The sequence below is a fragment of the Cavia porcellus genome, unplaced genomic scaffold (genome assembly GCF_034190915.1).
Source record: "Cavia porcellus strain 051 isolate PalLab524CR breed Dunkin Hartley unplaced genomic scaffold, mCavPor4.1 scaffold_10, whole genome shotgun sequence".
Lineage (NCBI taxonomy): Eukaryota > Metazoa > Chordata > Mammalia > Rodentia > Caviidae > Cavia > Cavia porcellus.
In genome coordinates, this window is record NW_026947493.1 from 67,197,550 (window position 1) to 67,218,797 (window position 21,248).

At 41.6% G+C, this 21,248-nt stretch overlaps 1 pseudogene; it reads left to right on the forward strand.

The window, feature by feature from the left end:
• The first annotated feature begins 1,836 nt into the window (after positions 1-1,836).
• LOC100735709 (tropomyosin alpha-3 chain-like) lies at positions 1,837-20,486 on the forward strand (annotated as a pseudogene).
• Positions 20,487-21,248: the final 762 nt, after the last annotated feature.

Here is a 21,248-nt window from a genome sequence, read left to right on the forward strand (position 1 = left end):
CCAACAGCAAGGTGCCAGCGTCTGGTGGAGGATCGTCATGCTTTGCCTCAACATGACAGAGAGTGAGGAAGTGTGAGAGAGAGGAGCTGGAGAGGGAGCAGGAGCGGAAGCTGGAGTGGGAGCAAGAGTGATCAGTGCCGTGACAAGAGGCATGATAAAGAAAATACGGCAAATGTTTAAACTCTTTAAAGTGTTAAATAAGACACATTGCCATCATTCCTCCTCAAAATGTCCCTCTCACTCCTACACACTTATCTCATGATTTTTGCCATTTCCTGAAGCAGTCCTGCAAGTCCTGTTTTTGTCTTTAGTTGTGCACTTGCGGCCAAGAGTCCTGAATGGTGGTGCCACGGCCAGTGGACAAAGCTGACGGGGACACACTGCAGTGTTTCTGGAGCCTGCTTTCAGTCCTGTGGCACTCGGCAGTGTTCACCGCGTTTCCATCACATCTCTAAAGCCACAGTGTCTGACGCCAACCTCCTCCACTGTGAAAGAGCCCTCATCCTTCACCAACAGAACGTGCAGGCAGTACCAGAAAAGGAAAGCTTCTGTCTTCACGTGCTAGTTACTTTACACTAATGTACGTTAGTGTTGATTTCTTTTTACAAAGGGACAGCTTTGGGGGCCGTTGTGGTATCTGCAGGTTCTGCAGATGCTCTGAATAACCCCGTGTCAAAGAGACCCCCGCTGGGGTGGCGTATTTTACTGTCCCAGCGTCCCTCCTCCATCCTCTCGCTTGCAGCCCACATCCACACCAGCATGAGATGTGGCTCTCTTGGCCTTTTCACTCTCCCATGAGCTGTCACCAACACACAAAGGTGTGAGCAGAACTTTGGGAGTGACAGCTCAGCCAACAGCAGAATTCGCACTGTTAGAATTCCTGTGGTCCACAGGCCACCAAACCCAATTCACAGAGACTTCATTCTCTCCAAGAGCATTATGGTAATTTGGGGTGAGGGTGGACAGGAAATTTTAAAAAAAGAACTTTGAAGGACAAAAGATGTTACAAATTCTTAGTATATATGTTAGTGTTATCATTCTGATTTTCTTTCTTAAATACCATCAAAGCTCAGTAAACCAAAGCTTTGCTTTCTGTGTGCTGTTTTTCTAAATCTGAGAATTACCACTTTCCACAATTGCCCACCTGATGCTAGGTTGAACTTACTTTGTTTGAATGAGCACTTCCCGCCTTAAGCTGCCCAATCAAAGCTGTGAACTGCTCCTTGGCTGGCACCTACCTGCCTCCACCTTGTGGCAGAGGAGGCCCTACTGAGCTCCCCTCCACTGGCAGCCTCACCTCTGTAGGTCTCCGAGTTCTCACCTCCCATGACTGGAACTGAGCCTGCTCCCCCCTCCTAGTTTAGAAATGCTGAGGGTCTAGTTTCCACAGTTGTTACTTCATTCATCCTTGTACCCCCAATACCTGGTCCCAGTCACAGAAGACTTTACCGTACTTATTGACTGGCTGACTCTCAAAATCAACCCACTTACCAACAGTTTTTGCTTTCTTTGTAATGGACCTTGTCCACATGTACCCAAAGCAAAGGCACCATATGTTAGTTCTTATGTTGGACTAAATAAGGAAAAGAAATTTAGAAAGAACTTCACACATCATATGGGTAATTATCCTGTATTTATAATAGAGCAGATTAATGTCCTTGCATTAATAGATGACTCAGATACTGCCACAAGGACTGAACATTATTATCTGAGCTTATTACTTAACCCACTCAATTAAAAAAAAAAAAAGTCCTGTGATCTGATGTGGCAGGACAGACCCTAAATGTTCTTGAACTTCAGTAAGGAAGGAACAGAGCTATCCACCGATCTCGGATCATGATCATCCCAGAAGGTGATGACTGGCAGATGGATTCTAGAGTCAACAAGCATAGCCAGAAGAGCCCTAAAGAAATGGCAAGTTTCATGATCTCTGCTCTCCCTGCCTGGCATCCTTCTTAACATTCCAACCTACATCCACTTCGCCTTTTCGTTCCAGCCTTGGTGCAGTTGCTGGCATCAAGCTTGTCCTCTGCTCTGAGTTGGGGAGATCAAAGAGCCCAAAACACTAAGCTAAGCATTTGGCAAGACTTTATTCAGGTTTCCAGGTTCACTCTTATGTGAGTGTCTTGTGTTTCAGATAAATGAGTGTGCAGTTTGTAACTCAGTGGCAGTATCTACACGAGGAGGAAATCCCTGGCCGCAAATCGTCTGGCTAGAGCAGAAGTCCCACTTCTGCACTCCGAGATCCATCTGAACTGACAGCTAGACTCAGTCTGGCGTCACACGCTGCACAACCTCACAGGCACCACTCACAGTGTGCTCTAACCAGGAAACTCTGGGACAGTCTTCCCAGAGATCTACTCCTTGCTCGGGCATAATAAATCCTGAGTTCAGTTTGCACTTCTCCATGATGCTTTTACCCCATCTCTCCCTACTTCCTGCCTATTGTAGGTTTAAAATTCTTGATCCTTGAATCAGCGCTTCCCAACCTTGTTCACATCATGGCACACATCAACAGTAATTTCTGTTATTCAAGGTCGAGCTGCTTCCAGGCAGAGGTGAGTGTCCCAGGGAGGGGCCTCCAGAGGACTCGGGCATTTCTCCAGCCACCCTTCACCTCAAGGTGCCATACTGTGACCCTGGCATGGCAGGCCTGCAGGCCTGCTTCTGGGATTGCCCTGCCTTAACCAGCTGGCCTGCAGCCTGAGGCCATTATTCTAATCACCGGGGTTTGAATCACCCTTGATTTTCAGGCTTTCCTATCTTTTAGCCTGATTTTCTCTGTAAAGGATTAATGTTTCTGTGTGCTTATCTCTCAAAGAAAAGCATAAGAGGTGCAGGTATGGGTAGATGAGTTATTTTCTAAGTTCCCAGTCCAAAAGCTCTCTAATTCAAAATGAATATTAGCCTCATAGATAAGATGGAAACGTTGAAGAGAAAGTCTTTTCTCTTTCCCTGCCGTCAGCTGCCTTATTCCCTACATACATTTGTTGTCATTTCATTGTGTGCTCTTAAATAATATTAACTGATCCCGAACACTTAGCATCTGCTCTGTGCCAGACAGTGTACTCAGTTATTTCCAAGCATTTATTGTACTCAGTTATTTCCAATGTACTCAGTTATTTCCCCTCATTGATTCTGCATTTCATCTTTGGGTCAGAAATTATTATTCCCATTTTACAGGAGAGGAAAAAAAATGAGGTTTCAGGATTTAACAACTTGCCCAGGACTAGGACTTGAATTCATACTTATTTGACTCAAAAACCCATGTTCTTAAGTAAAATAAATTACAAAAAGTGAGTAGCTGGTATGAAACGTATTTTACAGACTCTGTTTCAAAGAAATAGCTTCCATTTTTTCTTTAAACCAAATTAAATCTGATTTCCATTCTCTCCATGGAGGATTTAAATCTCAGCTGGGGCAGCACTGAGTGTTCCATGTGTTGGTATTCTGTTTCAAAAAGCTCAACATTCACTAAAAGCAAAACAGAAAAGTTCCATTCTGGTCTCGACTTGTGCTGAGACTGCAGGCCCTGGACTGGCCACCTTCTCTTTATGTATAACAATAGCAAATCACAGTTTCTATCCCAACAAATTATCCAGACACAGCAATGAACACTCAGTGACAATAAGTGTGGTTAATTGTTCCTGCCAATGACATATTTACCCCACCTCCCTTTTTTCATATCATTGGCTTTAGGTGTAAGTAAAAATGTTTCTCTTGTTTTCTTCCCCAATACATCAAGTTAGTGGAAAGGAAATTTTCTTAGCTCTCTTCTGGTTCACCAAATGATGAAAACATTATCTAATATACCACAAACCAAAAATACGCAAAATACAATGATGACTATATAATTGTAACACCTTTTTTCTACCCTACATACATCTCTTTTTCCTGCCTGTTTGCCCCCACAAAGAGGTATGAGCTGGAAAAAAAGAAGAAAGCCAATTTGGCTGCAGAAAGATTCTTGGCAGTCTGGGTATTTTCCACCTCTTTTTTTTTTTTTTTTTTTTTTTTCTCTTAAGAAAGTTTTGCCTTATTTGCAGCCAACTGAGTAAATGCTAATGTCCTTTTAACCATGGCATTCACTAAAATATCTGTGATAAATAAAATAACTTTGTGCTAGCAAGATTTCCTGTAGGTGCCAACTCCTGTCATCTCCCAGTTTTAAATAAATCCTCAAGTCTCTTAGTCCCCAAACAGTCCTGAGTATGCATTCAGTATTGGCTCTAATGACATTGTCTATGTCTATCTTGCTAGGCACAGACAGTACACACACCCCCAGGGACACTAGCTTGTCTAGTTATGAAGAAATGTGGCCCTAGTTATATTTTCAGAAGTCTCACATAAATAATTCTTGCCTGCGGAAGAAGCAATCAGGTCATCTTTCTCCTGTTTAATCTCAAGGTTGTAAACTCTTGCACAAGGGTAGAGTCTTTTCCCATCTTGTCGAGAACAGTGTTTTGTCCATTAATAATTGCCTGATAAGTATTTGTTGACTAACTTAACCATGTGAATCAATAAACTTCATGAAGAGCCAAAAGATTAAAATATCCTTGGTTCTGATCCAAACGTTAAAATGTTGCTGGTTTAAGTTTCTACGGGATCATATCTTAAATTGCTCCCTGTAAGTTTTGTACTTGTAGAGAGCCAAGAAAAAATATTTTCCTCCCTTACCAAGGAAGTTTGGTAAATATATAATGTTAGTCACTGCCTGTGCCCTATAAATATTCAGAAACTTTGTTTCAAGTTGTCATGCAGTGTTTCTCAGCTGGAAGTCTAGTGGCCTTGTGTATGGGACTGATCCATTCAATACAGCACATTTTTAGCATAATTCCTGTCTCCCAACAAATGTCAGAGGTGCTGCCCAGTGTGTCCTCTCCAAGTGCCACACACCACTCAAGTCTCTACTTGGAGCCTATTGTAATTGTTGGAATAAATTACATCAACGACATTCCCTTCTCCTTAAGAATGGAGTGTAAACCTAATCATAGCTGATCAAGTTTTTCATGGCTTGTCTCTAATACAGCTTTATTGCTTGTGATGAGCCAATACACTGTTGTCTTCAACATCACCAACCACCACCCCACACAAAGGATAGTAGACTATGACAGTGCATTGGGAGCCTACCTTGGCTGCCCCTGTGCTGGCTCTGGGGAGGCCATGGTGAGGGACTGACACAGATGAGCCTACCCTTGTAAAGCTTCCAGTCATTAAAGACGACAGGCATTAAACTTCAATGCATTAAAAGAAAGAGGGGGCAGAGGAAAGTACAACTGAAGCCCTAGCTGGCAGTGGCCCAGCGAGGTCAGAAGAGTACAGGGTGAGCAGGTATCTCACAGACACGAAAGGCGAGGTCAAGAGTGGCAGACCCTGTTCATCCTCTTTCCGGGTTTAGTTATTCATTCAGAGTCAAGTTCTGACATCTAACCACCTTAGAATGCAGGGAACACCATTCAATGCACAATGCACATGACTAGGCAAGTCACAAATCTGCCTCGGTCCTCACTGCATTAAGACGGGGATAAGGATCTAACACTTGATAGACTAATAAATAGGATAATCTACTTAAAGTGCCTCACACATAAGCCTGTCACACAGAATGTGCCCCATAAGTACTACCTCTTATCGTCTGTTCTTAGTACTCCAGAAGCCCGTATGAGCACGGCAATCGTGTGGCAGGCACCCTGCTAATCACAGGACAAAACAGAAGACGTGATTCTGGCACAGAAAAGGAAACAGATGTAACACACTCTGTAAACACTAACTCAGAGGTGGGCTGGATTGCTGTTACCATCCTTAGAGGTAACAGTACTGCACAAGTCTGTATAGTAAAGTGCTCTGGGAGCTTTAACAGAATAGGAGAATTCAGGAGAAAAAAGTCTCCCAGGCACCTCTGTCCTGCTCCCTAAGCTATGGCCAGCAGCCTCCCATTCATAGTCTGCTTTCCTCCACCCAGGACACCTTCTTTTTCCATAGGCCAGACACAGGACAATGCCACCATCGCCTCTGCGGCCTCTTTCCAGCCCTGCCTCCTCCACACAATACCCTTCCTCCATCCCTCACGGCCCCTCGCACTACTCTGATTTAGTAATGAATGGAAGGATCTAATATTGGTCACTGCATTTTCAAAAGTGGAGCTGGAGTGACAGACACCCCTTTACGTGTTGTGTTGTACAATCATAGAATCAGGAAAACAATGGGCCAATCCAAGTAATCAAAGACATTTCTTGGTCATGAAAATTCATGTATATAATGTCCACTTTGTATGCTTTAATTTTGTAATCTGGACAACTGTTTCTAAGATGACAATGTGTGATCTATTAACTGGTAAATTCTTTTTTTGTTTGTTTGTTTGTTTTTTTGTCTTTTTCCTTTTTCATCGGTACCAGGGATTGAACTCACGACTGCCTGCTTGCAAAGCAGGTGCTTATGCCGCTGAGCTAAATCCCCAGTCCCTAACTGGTGAATTCTTACTGTATATTTTTTCTCTTGAAATTCTGTATTACTTCTAGCCTTTTACTGTCTTGCTTTGTTTAGTTTTGTTTTTCTCTTTAAATAAAAAAAAATTACAAAAAAAAACTAGCTGACAAATTATGTGGTATCTTGGAGTCCTTTTAGAATACGTAACTTCTATACTAGTAAACAAAGCTTTCCTGCCCTCATCTCTGCACTGAGACCTGTTAACTCATAAATCCATGGGAGAAACATGAAAACCTGTTTTAAATGTGCTCCCCAAATGATGAGTAGTAAAGATAAATTTGTGAAACACTGGCTTGTCCTTGTTGTTACTGCTGTGAGCCAAGCATCCAAAACTTAGTGATATGAAATAATATCTTTATTATTCCCACAGTTCAGTATAATTTGAATAAAGGTAAAAAAGAAAGGCTTGTCTGTGCTCCTCAACAACTGGGTCTCAAAGTACAGCCCTCTAAAAGCCCAGCTGGATGTCCTGTGCTGGATGTCCTCACATGCTGGCAGTTGGTGCTGCCTGCCAACCAGAGAACATACCCATGGCTGCTCCAGCCTGGCAGTCTCACAGCGAGGGGACTTCTTTATAGGGAGCCTGGTTTCCTCCAAAGTGAGCATCCCAAGAGAACTGGGTGGGAGCTGCAAGGCCTCTTTTTCTAATCAAGCCTGAGAATCACTTGATATTTCTCCTATTGCATTCAATGGATCAAAGGAGTGACAAACTCACACAAATTCCATGGGAAGGGACATGGACTCCTCCTCTCAATGAGAGGAGTACTACAGAACTTGCGGTCATATTTTTAAAATGTTGTGTCTTGCCTCAGTTTTAATGTGCATCCACAAACCTTCCTTTCCTCTCCATATTCTTCACATTTGCAAGGTTCCGCCACATCCCAGAGCAAGGTTATGGGTTACTGGTTCACTGGAGTCCATCCATAGTTCCAAACAATATCCAAATCCGCTTGCGAGAATATTCTGCTTTGCAAAGTTGGTTCCTAATGCCTTCAATTCAGAAACAACCCCTGTTAATCCTGTCACTAAATCCATTGCCCTTAATCTGTCCTCTCCTTGGACCTCTTCAGAGAGATTTAGAAACATTAACAATGTTTTACCCTCCTTTTGATTTACAAAAAACTAACAATTTAAATCCTTGTAGTACACAGGTTATAAAATATGCCCTAAGATAGCTTCTATATCATGAGCTCAAATCTAGAAGAGATTAAAGAGAATTTTCATCCTAATTCATCATGCACATGTACAATTGTTCTGCCTGGTGACTGCCTTGTTTATGAACTTGAACATCTTTTATTCATGTTCCTGTATATAATTGTCTGCACTTATGTCACACAACCCATTCAAATGCCTAAACATTATAAATACACATATAATTTTATACTACTTAGGATAACATAGAAATTAGATGTGTCAGGGCTTTGTGTGTTTTGCTGATGTGACACTAAAATAGTTTAGTCTATAAGTTCAATTTTTGAGGCATATTAATCACTTTGTTACAGTAAAAAGCACAGAGGTAACAGAGGTCTGTGTGATTGCTCTAGGAAGTTCTATTAGAAATATGTGCATCTTTCCCTCAAAGCCGTTTCCATATTCTTTCCTTCCATTTAAAATGGGTTCTGAAAGAAAAAGACTGAAATTGATATTGGCACTTTCAAGGAATCACACTATCTAATATGAGACCTTTTATCACATTAGTAATCATATTCAGAGAAAAATGGGTTTTTAAGATGTGAAATTTTCAATTCAACTCAATAGTTACACAAATAAATCAGTGCACTGTAGCAAATATAACCACATAGGCCCCAACTACACAATAATAACCCTTCCACACAACTCCTCTAATTTGATATTGCTGTTCTATTTAAATTACCAAGGAATTTTAAAGAATTCTGCGTATTTGTTTTTGAATACACAGTGTATTTTCTTCTAATTACATTCTGATCACACTTCACGGAAGAAAATACATCTGGCCTATCAATGGCATAAAATGGGTATTTCCTCAGGGGTGTGTAAAGTGTATATAAATCTCGGCGCCTGCCTTAGATCTGCAGAGATGCTAATACACAGGTCACTTGTGCGCTGATTTTTCTTTGTGATCTGGGAGCAATGCTATCAGGCTCTCTGTGGTATAATGGGATCATGGGCAGTTTGGCTTACATGCATAAAGATTTAACTCTTTTGCAAGTAGTCCCTCCGCCTCTGTACATTAGGTTCCTCCATCAGCTTAATGTGCCAGCCTCCCAGCTACATTTACTCGGAAAAAATAAAAACAATATTTCCTTTAGTTTGCTCAGATTAAGAGGGAAAATTTCATATATCGCATACTACTGTGTGCTACTTTGATGATATTAAATAAATACATTATAGTGGCTCTCATTTTTAATGACTTGATTTTTTTCTCTTTGATTGCCTTCACCAATAAAAGTGTAGTCTGTGGAAAAGCACCCTTCTGGATAATCCGTTGTCTCATTTTTAACTCGTTTTTATCAAGGAATTCCCCCTGCAGCAATCCCCATTGCCAACCATTAGCTGTGCACATCTGCCCGCAGTAATGACCGCTCCTATGTACATACCTGACTGCCATCTCATTTACACCTTACCCACAGGACCCTAATGCACTGTCTCCAGGGCCAGCTAAATTCTGTTCTGTTGACACATTATGGTTATCACTTCATTTGGTCTCTGGAAGTGAATTAAGAGCGTGTGAGGTCACCAATAGGTCAAATGCTTGTGCTATGGGCCTTACCCATGTCCAGCCTCATGTATGTTCAGATAGAATATGTGCCACATCATGCCACTCAGAACTTTATTACCCTAAAATAAAAAATGTAATCCATGTCCTCATCTGTACCAAATATTACAGGTGCATTAAATGCCAAATATCATAGGTATGTCAGGGTGGTCACAAGAACACGTTTTGTAGTGATAAATGGAGAGATCACATACTGAATCAAAACTTGCTCTAAATAGATTTTTACTCCTTTAAACATGCCCAAGTTTATAGGGATTGCTTAATTAAATCAATTGAAATTGGAGGGTTGGTTTTAAAGTTCTTATAAAATGCATCCACAGCTTTATCTCCAGCTCCCAAAACCTTGGTCTTTTCTACTAGGTTTTACAATACTAGATGGCAAGAGAAGCTAGAGATGCTCTGATCTAGGCCAAGAGGGAAAGGCCACCAGAAGATGTTTGCAGTGTCAGTCCCCTAATGAGACTTAAATAATCCCCTAAACAAGCACAGCATTAGAGGTAGAGAAGCTGCTGCAATTATACAAGCAAGATATAATTTCTGAGCTAAAGTCAAAGAAGTTTTAAGAGACATTTTGAAAACAGAGATAATAGGACTTAGATATGGAAGAAATTGAGGCATATTAATTCTCAGTTTTGACATGGAAAGATATTGGAAGTAAGTCTCCACTGCTATCCTTACAGCAAGAAAGACTGGAGAGGCTGAAAAGCAATACCTTTTTTGATCTATCATAAAACTAAGATAGCAGAACAAACTACCTTCTTGAAACCTAGAAAGGTAGTTGCATCTCAAAAGATACTGCAACCAAGATCTGCTATCTTTAGTAGGAATGGCTAAACAGTCATTTTGATGAATTGCTGGCTATAATAGTAAGAAATTCCTGAGAGTCATAGTCCTTGGAGGAACACTTTGCTGGGTTTTCTCTCCAGGATCCTCACCCATTTTTACAGCTAGGATCTGAGACTCTTTTCTATCCATGGCATGAAGAATGAAAGAGGAACCATTGTGAAACAAACCCATTCAAATCCTTCTCCAAAACAAAGGCCTTACTATCAAGGGGAAAAGATCTCACCTGTGTACAATTTTGAATCCTTATGTCACCTAGGCGAAAGAATTTCTTCCTCATTCCTATAATTGCAGCCTTTCCATCTCACTTACAGGGGAAAAAGCAATTTCACAGCATTAAAGAACAGGGCTTCATGGAAGCAGATTGGAACTGTTGTAGCAACGGATTGGTAGGGGACATGAAGGGAGATAGGGCTTTACTACCAGAGGAAGGATGAAAACACATGTGAAGGCCACAGCCTCAAGACACAGACTCCCTAAAAGACTGGGAGCTAATCAGAAGATTATAGAATGCCCCCACCAACACACACACACACACACACACACACACACACACACACACACACACACCGCTGCCACAGCAACAGTCTCCAGTGCCCAGCAGCACCTGGAAGAGCCTCTCTTTAGGAGCAGTATACAGGAAAGCTCAAAGCTAAGGAAGAGGACAAAAACAAGGACAACTAGAGGACACTGGGGCCTCTGGCACCTGCAGCTATGGTAAATATTAAAACACAGCCCAACTGCTAGCCGGACTGACATACACGCTTCCACCACAATGCACCACCAGGTCCAGCTTTCTACACAAAATTGCAAGGCTTGCCAAAGGCTGTCACCAGAGTCAGACTCTGATCTGAGAGATGTTGGAATTATCGTACAGGGAATTAAACAGCTTTATAGAAGAGGTGAAGCCACAAAACCCTAAACTCTTTGGATTTAGTTTTTAACAACCTGATCACCCACATGCACCTTGGTCTACCTCGGTGTATTAATATTCATGCCCACACACCTTGGAACCATCTCTCCTGAGTTTTCGAGTGTCTGGACAGAACCAAGAAATATTGGCTCCCTTTTTTCTCTTAGCTTTACATCCAGGCATAGCCCTTTGACTTGGTGAATTTATAACCGAGTTCTAAAGAGTCACGGTTTCTTACTCCACGCCATTCCTTCCAAGGTCCCCCTCCGGCATGTCACATCTGCGGGCAATGCCCCACTGAATCTGTCCTGGCCTTCAGACAAAACCCGACAATTTCATGCTAATAGTGGCAAAGCTGCTCTTCTGGTTAAGCTTTGTTGTCACCTTCCTGGCTGTCAGACTGTCAACTGTCATTTCTGTCTTCCATCCATGTGACTTTGACTTGCAGCCTCCTCTGCCCTCTTCCTGTTTGCTGCTTCTAAACTGCTCTGGGCTGGAAAACAAGTCAACTGAATAGGTTGAGAATAGAATGCTAAGTGGAAATCAGTGAGGATCCTTGGAAGTGCTAGGGACCCTGGCTGCGACGCAGGGACCTCAGGTCTCCTGCTTTACAAGTCCATTTGCTTTATCAAATCCAAGCTGTATTCTAAATTGATCTCTACAGAGATGAGATCATATCAATCTTGAGTGTTCTTAAAGCAAAATAAATACCAGCATTCGTTAGGGTACCAGCATCATAATCAAACTGCAGTAAAATTAACATTCATTCTTCCCTATCTATCCTGATATGCTTTTGACCCTCTGCTAGCAAAATATATCCCTGAAATTAGTAAGAATTGTCACAATTTATGAACATATCTCCCTGGAAAGTTTTATTTTGAGAAACACTCCTAATTCTTTCGTGTGTCTTTGTACTGTAATATTTAAGTCAATGCACAGGATGAACAGTGACCTTCTAGGTGACCCCCAACTTGGAGAAACCCAGAGAAGAGTTAAGAAAGCAAATATCCATTCAACTGATTCCCCAGGAGTGCCCCAGCTACAAGATAGGGAGCAGTGTTAGTAACTGCTCCATCCGTACCTGCTATCCTCATTGCCATTATAAGCTGCAAATGGAAAAATCAATGGGGAGAGATGAAACTGGAATACAAAGAGACCTAAAACTGCTACACATCACTGCTGTACCCTGGGAGGCCTGAGCAGGAATTTCCTTAGAAAGACTATGCAGCCAAAGTACTAAGCTTCTCCTGGGGGACTTTGCTCCCAAGTGGACAAATAGGCTCTGATGCCTTCTAAATCCTCCCCAGGAGGGAGTAACAGCCTGTACACCAAGCTTCTATAAAGCCCACTTCCAATGAAGCCCCAAGCACAGGGGAAATGTGGGAAACCACAGCTGCTTTGCTCAGTGATGGCAAATCAGGTGCCTTCCCTGAGCCGCCAACCAAAAGTACAGGGGTGAAGTAACAGGTGTGTAAAACAGCACAGGGTAGGAAGTGCTTCCTCAGTGTGGACTCAGTTTCGTTCCCAGAAGGAAGTAAATTCTTGTTTGCTACCAAGGGGAGAAAAGCGGCCCTACACAGATTGCCTGCTATCTCCTGTGTTTCTCTCACCACAAGTGTTTTTGGAAATATCCAACTCTCTGTTCTCCCATATTCATTTTTAACTCTTTAATAATTTATTTATCAATTTATTTATCCAACTAGTTAATATACTCTTACTGTGGACTCAGTACTTTCTCAGGTATGGAATCCTTGATGCCAAGGAGCCTAAATTCTAGACAGAAAAAGAAAACAAAAGGAAAGCATGCAGTGAAAAACCCAGATGCCTTAAGGCAAAATAGAGTTAGGGGAGGGACAGAGAACAGTGGGGACAGAAGAAGCATCCCCAAGGAGATGGTCTGAGCAGAGATAAGAATTAGGAAGAGCACCCACAGAGGGTGGGGGAGTAGTCTCAGCTGAAGGACAGCAGAAAAAACAGAGCCTTTGAGGTGGGAGGCCATGGAGTGTGCACTAGAGCAGGAGGACGGAAGTCCAAGGGCAGAAGTCTCCAAGCCTGAATGCAGTGAGCAGGGAGGCAGATGAAGAAAATAAAGGTCTAAAGGTAGTTGTGGACCCAAGGGATCTGGGTGCCAGTGCAGAGCCCATGATGCACTGGGTTGTGCACTGAATGTGACAGAAACACACCTCAGATGAGCACAGAGAAGCAGCATAATCACTCTTGCTGCCTGTAGAGAACTTACTAGAAGGAGCAGGAGAAAACGAGAAACCAAGACCAAGCTGTTGCAGTGGCTTGGATCAGCAAGGTAGCAGTGAAGTGGAGTGCTTAGGTTCAGGGTGGACTAAGAAGGCAGGACTGATGGGATGTACGAGGGATGGGATGAGGTGTGCGGAAACAAGAGAATCTCAGAGGAACTCTAAGATGGTAGACAGGAACACTTGGGTGAGGGTTAGTCCTCCTAAAAGAACTGAACACAATTCAGGGAATCACAGATAAGGGGTGAGGATATAAAACCTCTTTGGACCTTTGGATTTAGCTTCATAAGTTCCTACAGTCAAGGGAACTGTGATTATTGGAGGCCTGCCACAGTGGAGCACATCCATCATATAATGTCATCACCACGGAGAACCAATGAGGACAGAATAGAGAGAAATGAATGCGAGGACATTTGCAATGGGCCATAGAGCACAAAGAAAGCTTCGTGCATTTCAGAAATCAATAAAAGTCCAGGGTAGAAAAGATGGTAGGGATCAATGAGACCTGGTCTGTGGCTGGGCTGGGGCCGATCATTGAAGACTTGCTATCTTACAGCGGCCAAGTTACTTAACTTTAATGAGTTCTCATCTGCAAAATGGGAGTGCTGGTGAGATTATATACCCCACACAGTTAAGGAAATTAAGATTTGCAAACTTCTTAGACTCATGCATAATGCATGAGCAGACTTAAAGTTTAACAAGTAAAGATTTGTCCTTTTGCCTAAGTGATGAGAAGTGATCATGTATGCAGAGAATGATATGATGAGGTTTATTTTAGAGATCACAAAGATAACTGTTAACACATTCTTCTAAGTGCACAGAGTTAAGAGCCTAATGACCTAAAAGATCTTAAACCTCCATGTCGTGGATTTGGAAGTCAAAGTTTTTATGTGTGTGGTGATTTCTTATTTCTTCATATGCAGAGATAACATTTGAACATTACAAATATGTCCAGAGAAAAAGAACTAACAGAGATACATTGAGATTTATAAGAGACTTAATATAAGCCTTTGGTTATGGAGGTTAAAAGGATCTACGATCTATAAGCTGGAGAAATAGAAAACCCAGTAGTATAGTTTCAGTCCAAGCCAAAGACCTGAAAACGAGGAAAGTCAAGAAATGAGTCTAAAATCAAGTCCAACAGTACAAGAACCCGGAGCACCAAGTGGAAGACTAGGACAAGACAGATGTGGATGTTTCTGCTCACAGAGAGAGCAATTTCATCTTTCCTCTGTCATCTCTATCTAGACTCCAAAAGGACTGATGCCTGAGTCTGGCCCACACTGGCCAGGACCATCTGTCCTCAATCTACCAGTTCAATTGCTAATCTCTCCAAAAACACCCTCCAGAACACTCTTGAAAAACGTTTTACCACTGAGGATGTCTTAGTCCAGTCAAGTCACCATATATTCTGTATCATAAGGCAAATTACTTCATTCCCCACCTATAAACGAGAATAACATTATGTCTTATTTTTAGGATTGCTATGAGAATCAAATAAAAGTTGCATACAGAATACTCAACATATTATCTATTGTTCTATCATTGAATTTAGAATGAGATTATGATCAATGGATCACAAAACCACAAATATGACAACAAAAAATAGATTTCCATCTCACAACACTTCCTGAGACAATAAAAAGACCTATATATTCTTCAAAATGTAACATGCAAGAAGATAAGAATAAAAACATCTTTCAGGTCACAGTAAGCAGGGATTTCATGTAAGTTAAAAGGATCTAGGATTTGCTGTTGATGAGGTAAAGAAATAGAAAAGCCAGTCACATAGTATATTTTATTTATGATATACTTAACTTATTTCCTCTTTTTGTATTTTGCAAAACATGGCACAGTAAATTAGTTAAAAGCAAGTGTTGTGTGACTATGCAGCCTCAGCTTCAAGGAGTTCTGGAAGAAGCCTCTGCCAGGTGCATCCTCATCTTGAGAAGATTTAGATTTAGACAGGGCACAGAGGCCTAGACTGTTGACACCTGGTGATTTTGTATCACATGTTAGCTAAGAGTAATGCCAGAGGAGAGGCCAGGGTGTGGATAGGTGCTTTGCTCTGGAAGTATGAATAAAGCCTGCATCATCCAGCTGCACGCCACACACTCGAGTACTATGCACGCTGTAGCAACCGTGCCACATTCCTGGCAGGATTTCAAGATGCTCTGAACTTGTATGCCCCCCAAGAGACTTGTTGAAAATCCAAAAAGAAAGTAAAAAAGAGATTTAATATGTCAAATGCTTTACTACCTGATGTGTAGCTGTTTAACAGATATAATTTTAAATGAAAATCAAAGGTCTGTTCCCTTCCATGTGACAGGCTCTAGGGAAACTCTTAAATAGAAAACATGAATCAAATTCAAGTAAAGAGTCTAAGAGAAAAAAAAGAAGACATAAAGAACACACTGGCTACAGTATACAAAGTTATACCCAAAGATTTTAAGGAAAGAGACACTATGGTAACTACTTTTAAGTCGAGATTATCTTGTGGTGAAACACTATTTTGCTTAAATGGCTATGTTTTGACCTGCGCTGTTTTGTTGTTATACCCTCTTTTTTATCTCAATCTCCTTTTTATTATCTACTTTTTCATTTTTATCCTTTTAATTAAGGGAAAAATAAATAAAAAATAGGATATATTATAGTAACCCACATTGATTTCCTGTTAACTGGATTTGAAACCCTGTATTGCTCTCACCATCTTGTTTTGACTGATTTTCCTCTATTCTTGATAGTACCAAGTTCGAAAGTATAGGCAACAACTATGAAGACAATAAGATTTATTATGACGCCCATTCTGGTTGATTATTATCTTCTTTTGAAGTCCTCTAATGTCTCCAATGTTTTGGTCTTGTCCTTTACTGTTTTGTTCAATTTTATTATAACTGATGATATAGGCAGTTCTTTTTAAGATAGCAAGAGGCAGTATGGTAACCATTGTTGATCACCTTGTATTTTGTTTTTACATTATGTATTATGTCCATCCTTTTGATTTGACTGACTCTGTCCTGTTATGTCACATTTGGTTTTACTTTCTTCAAAAAAAAAGTAATAAGAACTGTGGGAATAATAAAACACAAAATGTGTAATTGTCATTGTACAAAAGAAAGGAAAAGAAAGTGCTCTAAAGGATATAACTGCATATATATTTAAGTGTATAAGATAGATAACCAGATTACTGAGTTTTGTTGGATCACTGAACAAAACTGTTTGCAGTCTCACTGTCTGAAAGTCCCCTCTATATGCTTTAATTTTGTAACTTGAACAACTATTTCTAAGATGACAATATGTAATTAACTAGTGATTTCCTACTGTTTATTTTCTCTGAAATTCTGTATAACTTGTACCCTTTTTCTGTTTTTTTTTTCTTTTTTCTCCTTAAATAAAATTTAAAAATAAAAAAAGAACACACTGGAGGAAAGATGAATGAAAGAGAAAAAAACTACACAGGAACGACAACATTTTTAAATAGCTGAAAGTAGAAGGTGGGTTATTTGAAAAACTCTGGTTATTTCTTTATATAACAAACATTTATTAAGCAACTACTGGATGCCCAGGGCCATGCTAGGAAACTTCAACAAGCTTGCCTTGTGAGAATGACAAAAAAACAGTCAGTTATAAAACAGAAGGAAATTTTTTCACAAGGGAAATAAAAACAGGATAGAGTAAAATAAAGAATATGGTTAAGGTGGGCACTTGGAAGAGTAACCCAGGAAAACAAATGACCATGAACGGGAAAGAGAAAAACAGCCATGCTTATCAGACCGATGCATCCACCCCACGCTGGGGGGACCTGGTGCAAGTCACCCTTCTCCACACCTCCCCTTTCCCAGACGCAGCAGAAGGTTCTTGGGTGGTGTGATCAGCGCCAGAATCCTGCGACCCTATAAGAAAACTTATGAGTCATCCTTGGCCCATTCTTCGTACTTCACCTCCCGTCTTTCAGAAATGCCCATCCATTCCGTCTTCAAAATATCACTGAGACTCTGCCTCCTCCCCGTCTCTCTATTTACTGCTGAGCCAATATCACTTCTCATCTGGATCAGCACCACGCACTCCTAGAAAGTTTGCTTCAGCTTTCCATTCTGAAGAGAGGCCATAAGCCTAAAATATTTACTATCTGGCCCGTCGCAAGAAAAGTTTCTCAGCCTCTGTGCTAGACCCACTAGAAAAGCAGAGATTTCGTTCCACTCCCCATCTCCCAGCACTTACAACTGTGCCTGCCTAGCACACAGCGCTCAGAGGTTTCCAGGTTACTTCCTTGAGCCCTCCTGAGTAGGTCAGTTAATGACTGTAGTAGCTGAGAGAAAATGTCACACACAAGACACTATTCTAAGTCACTTTCCAGCTTTGCACTCTAAAATTCACTCTTCAAAAAGTTTCTTAAAAATTTACAGTCTGGTCCCCGACTTTCCTTCTTCTCTTCTCATCCCAAAAGACATTTTTGCATGGGTCCATTACAAGACTCATCTGAACTGCAGGAAATAGAAAAAGGTAATTTCTTGTGAAGGAAAGAGCAACTAAGAAAATCAATCATATTTACATCCATTGCACTCTCCAAAAACCATGGGAAAGAAACCGAATCAAAGGGACTCAAATTCAATTTAACTTTTAATTGCTTCGCTTATTGCAAAAGTATGGTGCACAACACATGCAGAATCCCAAAGATCAGATCTGCAACTGATGTAGCCATCAGGTGGTGTGAAATTTTACTGCAATTCCATGGCTACTGCTCTCATCCCTGAACTGCTCTTCCTTTTCAGCAAGGGAGCACATATTTTCCAATACAGAGACATCAGTAATTCAGGCCAAGGATAATCTCTAGGTCATTAATTAAACCCCGTGTACAGGCATGCACACGATATCATCATACATAGCATACGGAGCCATAAACACTACGTTGGAACCACCAACTATAAATTATGAGCATATAATTCCCTTGAGCTTCATAAACCATAAAAATGAAGCTCAAGTGGTTTGTGTAGTCATTTGAATCCCAGAAGAAAATACAGCACTGTGATTCAAAAGTTGCTTATTGTTTATTTTTATATAATGGATGGATCCTACTTCTCAATTCATGCGTGCTCTGCTCCCAGTGGGGCCATCCATCCACCCACTGACACTCCTTGTCAGCCCTCCTCTCCCCACTTGAGTCCCCTAGAGCTCTCCCCTCTTACCAGAAAAGGCTTCATGGCCAGACCAGAAACACCAGCCTGATGGAAGTTTCAGGCCACTTCTCATCTCATTAGCAAATTTTAATAATTCACTAGAGCAATGTAAGTCTTGTGAATAATCAATGCAGATTTTTTGCATGGAATACAGCATATTAACGCTGCATCCCATGTATTAGGACATCCTCACAGATTCCAAAAAACCATGGCAATGGAATATTAATTTCTTTGTTAAGCTATTGTTTTAAATGATTTCTTTCCATTCTCTGTTCCGAAACTCGTTTCCATTAAAAACTTTGTCCTTACCTTGACTCCTGTATGTTCATCTATTCACAGGCCTAACAATGAGAAATCAAGTATTCAGTGACCACTGACTATGGATTTGGGAATATGCAGTGACCAGAAGAAGTTTTCTCCCTTAACAATTGCAATCTAGTAACAGCAACAGCAAACAAGGTAAATTAAAAGAATTCATCTGCAATGGAACGAGCAACCATAGTTGGAGCCAAGTAAACCAAGGGTGCCCTTGAACTCTGCCGCTGCTTAGCCATGTGATATGAGGTATGGCACTTACTTGCTCTGAGCAACAATTTTCCCATGTGAATAAATGAAAATGATAGTATTGGATTTTCCACATTGCTGGGAGAGTCTGTAATGCATCCCTTTACTATGTGTCCTTGGGTAGGATGAATAACTGCTCAGGGCCTCTACTCCCTCAGCTGTCAAATGGGGCTAGTAAATGTCTTTCTAATGAGGTTTTCTAATGATTAAATACATTATTAAATACATTATGTAATGCCTCAAAATAATGCCTGATTACATAGTAAGTGCTCAGTAAGTGTTAGTGGTTATAGTTATTGCTATACATAAAGTGCCCACTCCATGCCATTTAGTAGGTGTTCAATAGTACTAAGGTATTATAAAATATCAGCAATAAGTAAGATAATAAAATGACCCTACTAGGCAAGCATGGCAGCTCACTCCTTGGAAGCTGAGGGAAGAGGATTGCAAATTCAAGTCCAGCCTGGGTAAGTCAGTCACTTAGCAAGATTCTGCCCCAAAATAAAAGGAATGGGAATGTAACTCAGTACAAAAGCCCTGGAATAAATCTGCAGTACTCCAGGGGAAAAATCATACTAGATTGTATAATATAGGCTAAACTAATCTTCTACAAGTTTTAAAAACCTTCAAAAGGAGTAAAGGCATCGGGATGCAGCTGGAGCACCAAATACAGGAGGCAGAGATGGAGACTAAGGCTGCTGGCTGGGTGCTATGGCCGAGATCACCAGCAGCAGCAAGCCAGTGACCCAGAGAAGGGGGCCGAGTGCCTCCAGAGGGAAGTAGAGGGAGAAAGCCGGGCTTGGGAACAGGCTGAGGCAGAAGTGGCCTCCTTAAACGGCAGGATCCAGCTCATTGAAGAGAAGCTGGACCATGCACAGGAGCGCCTGGCCCCTGCCCTGCAAAAGCTGGAGGAAGCTGAGAAAGCCTCCGAGGAGAGTGAGAGGGGAACGATCGTTAGTGAAAACCCAACTGTAAAAGATAAAGAAAAGATGGAACTCCAGGAATCTGACTTCAGTGGGTTAAACACACTGCAGAAGAGACAGACAGGAAATGTGAGGAGTTGGTTAGTAAGTTGACATTTATTGAAGTTGATTTGGAACACACAGAGGACAGCGCTGAGCTGGCAGAGTCCCATTGCCAGGAGAAGGATGAGCGGATCAGACTGATGGACCAGAACCTGCAGGATCTGCGCGCTGCTGAAGATAAGCACTCTCAAAAAGAAAACAAATATAAGGAAGAGATAAAGATGCTTACTGATAAACTCAAGGAGGCGGAGACCCACGCTGAGCTTGCTGAGAGATCAGTTGCCAACCTGGAAAAGACAACCGATGGACTTGGAAGAGAAGCTGAAATGCACCACAGAGGAGCAGCTCTGTGTGCGAAGGATGCTGGGCCAGGCCCTGCCCTATCTGCAGGAGATGTGGAGCTCCCCAGGCCCACCCGGCCCCTGGATGCTCCTCCCTTTAACTCCCATACCAGCCAAGGCCAGCCTGCCCTAAACTGACCTGGAAACTGAGAGCTGATCTTTACCTGGAAGGCTGCTTTCTCCTTTCTACATCCTCTACCCCTCTTCCCCATCTCCGCCTTGTCTTTTTCATCAAACCATCTCTGACTCTTCCCAGAAATCCCAGCTGGGCTAGAGGCTGAGCACCTTGGGAACAACATTTAAGGGAATGTAAGCACAATGTAGTGTTTTGAAAAGTGTGCTGTTATATACACATTTGGGGGGGAGGGGGTAATTGGTTTTTGGTACCAAGAATCAAACTCAGGCACTTTCACTGCTGAGCTATACCACCAACCAATGCACACATTTGTAATAACTTTTTAGTTATAACAACTATTTGTAAAACATTCCAAATATTTCCATACTCTGAAGCAGCAATCTAATTCCTTTCTCACTTTGGAAGGTAACTTCTCAGCCTGACGCGTAATACTCTCTCCATAGAGGAGGAAAAGGAGCATGAGCAGGTCTCAGAGCCAAACCGAGCCCAGGGAAGACTCCACTGTGGGAGACCTTGCTGCTCAGTACCAAGTACCAGCCTAACCAGAAACGTGATTCCCATTTCTACCCCTTTCCCTGCTGCAAATGCTATGTAATTCTACCTATATGAGATACATAAAGCAGTCAAATTCATAAGACAAAAAGTAGAATAGCAACTTGAGACCATGCTGATAGCTGAGGTAAATCAGACTCACATGTGTAAATATCATGTTGTCTCCCTGGGGTGGGAAGCTGAGGGGGAGGGAGGCTGCTGGGGGGG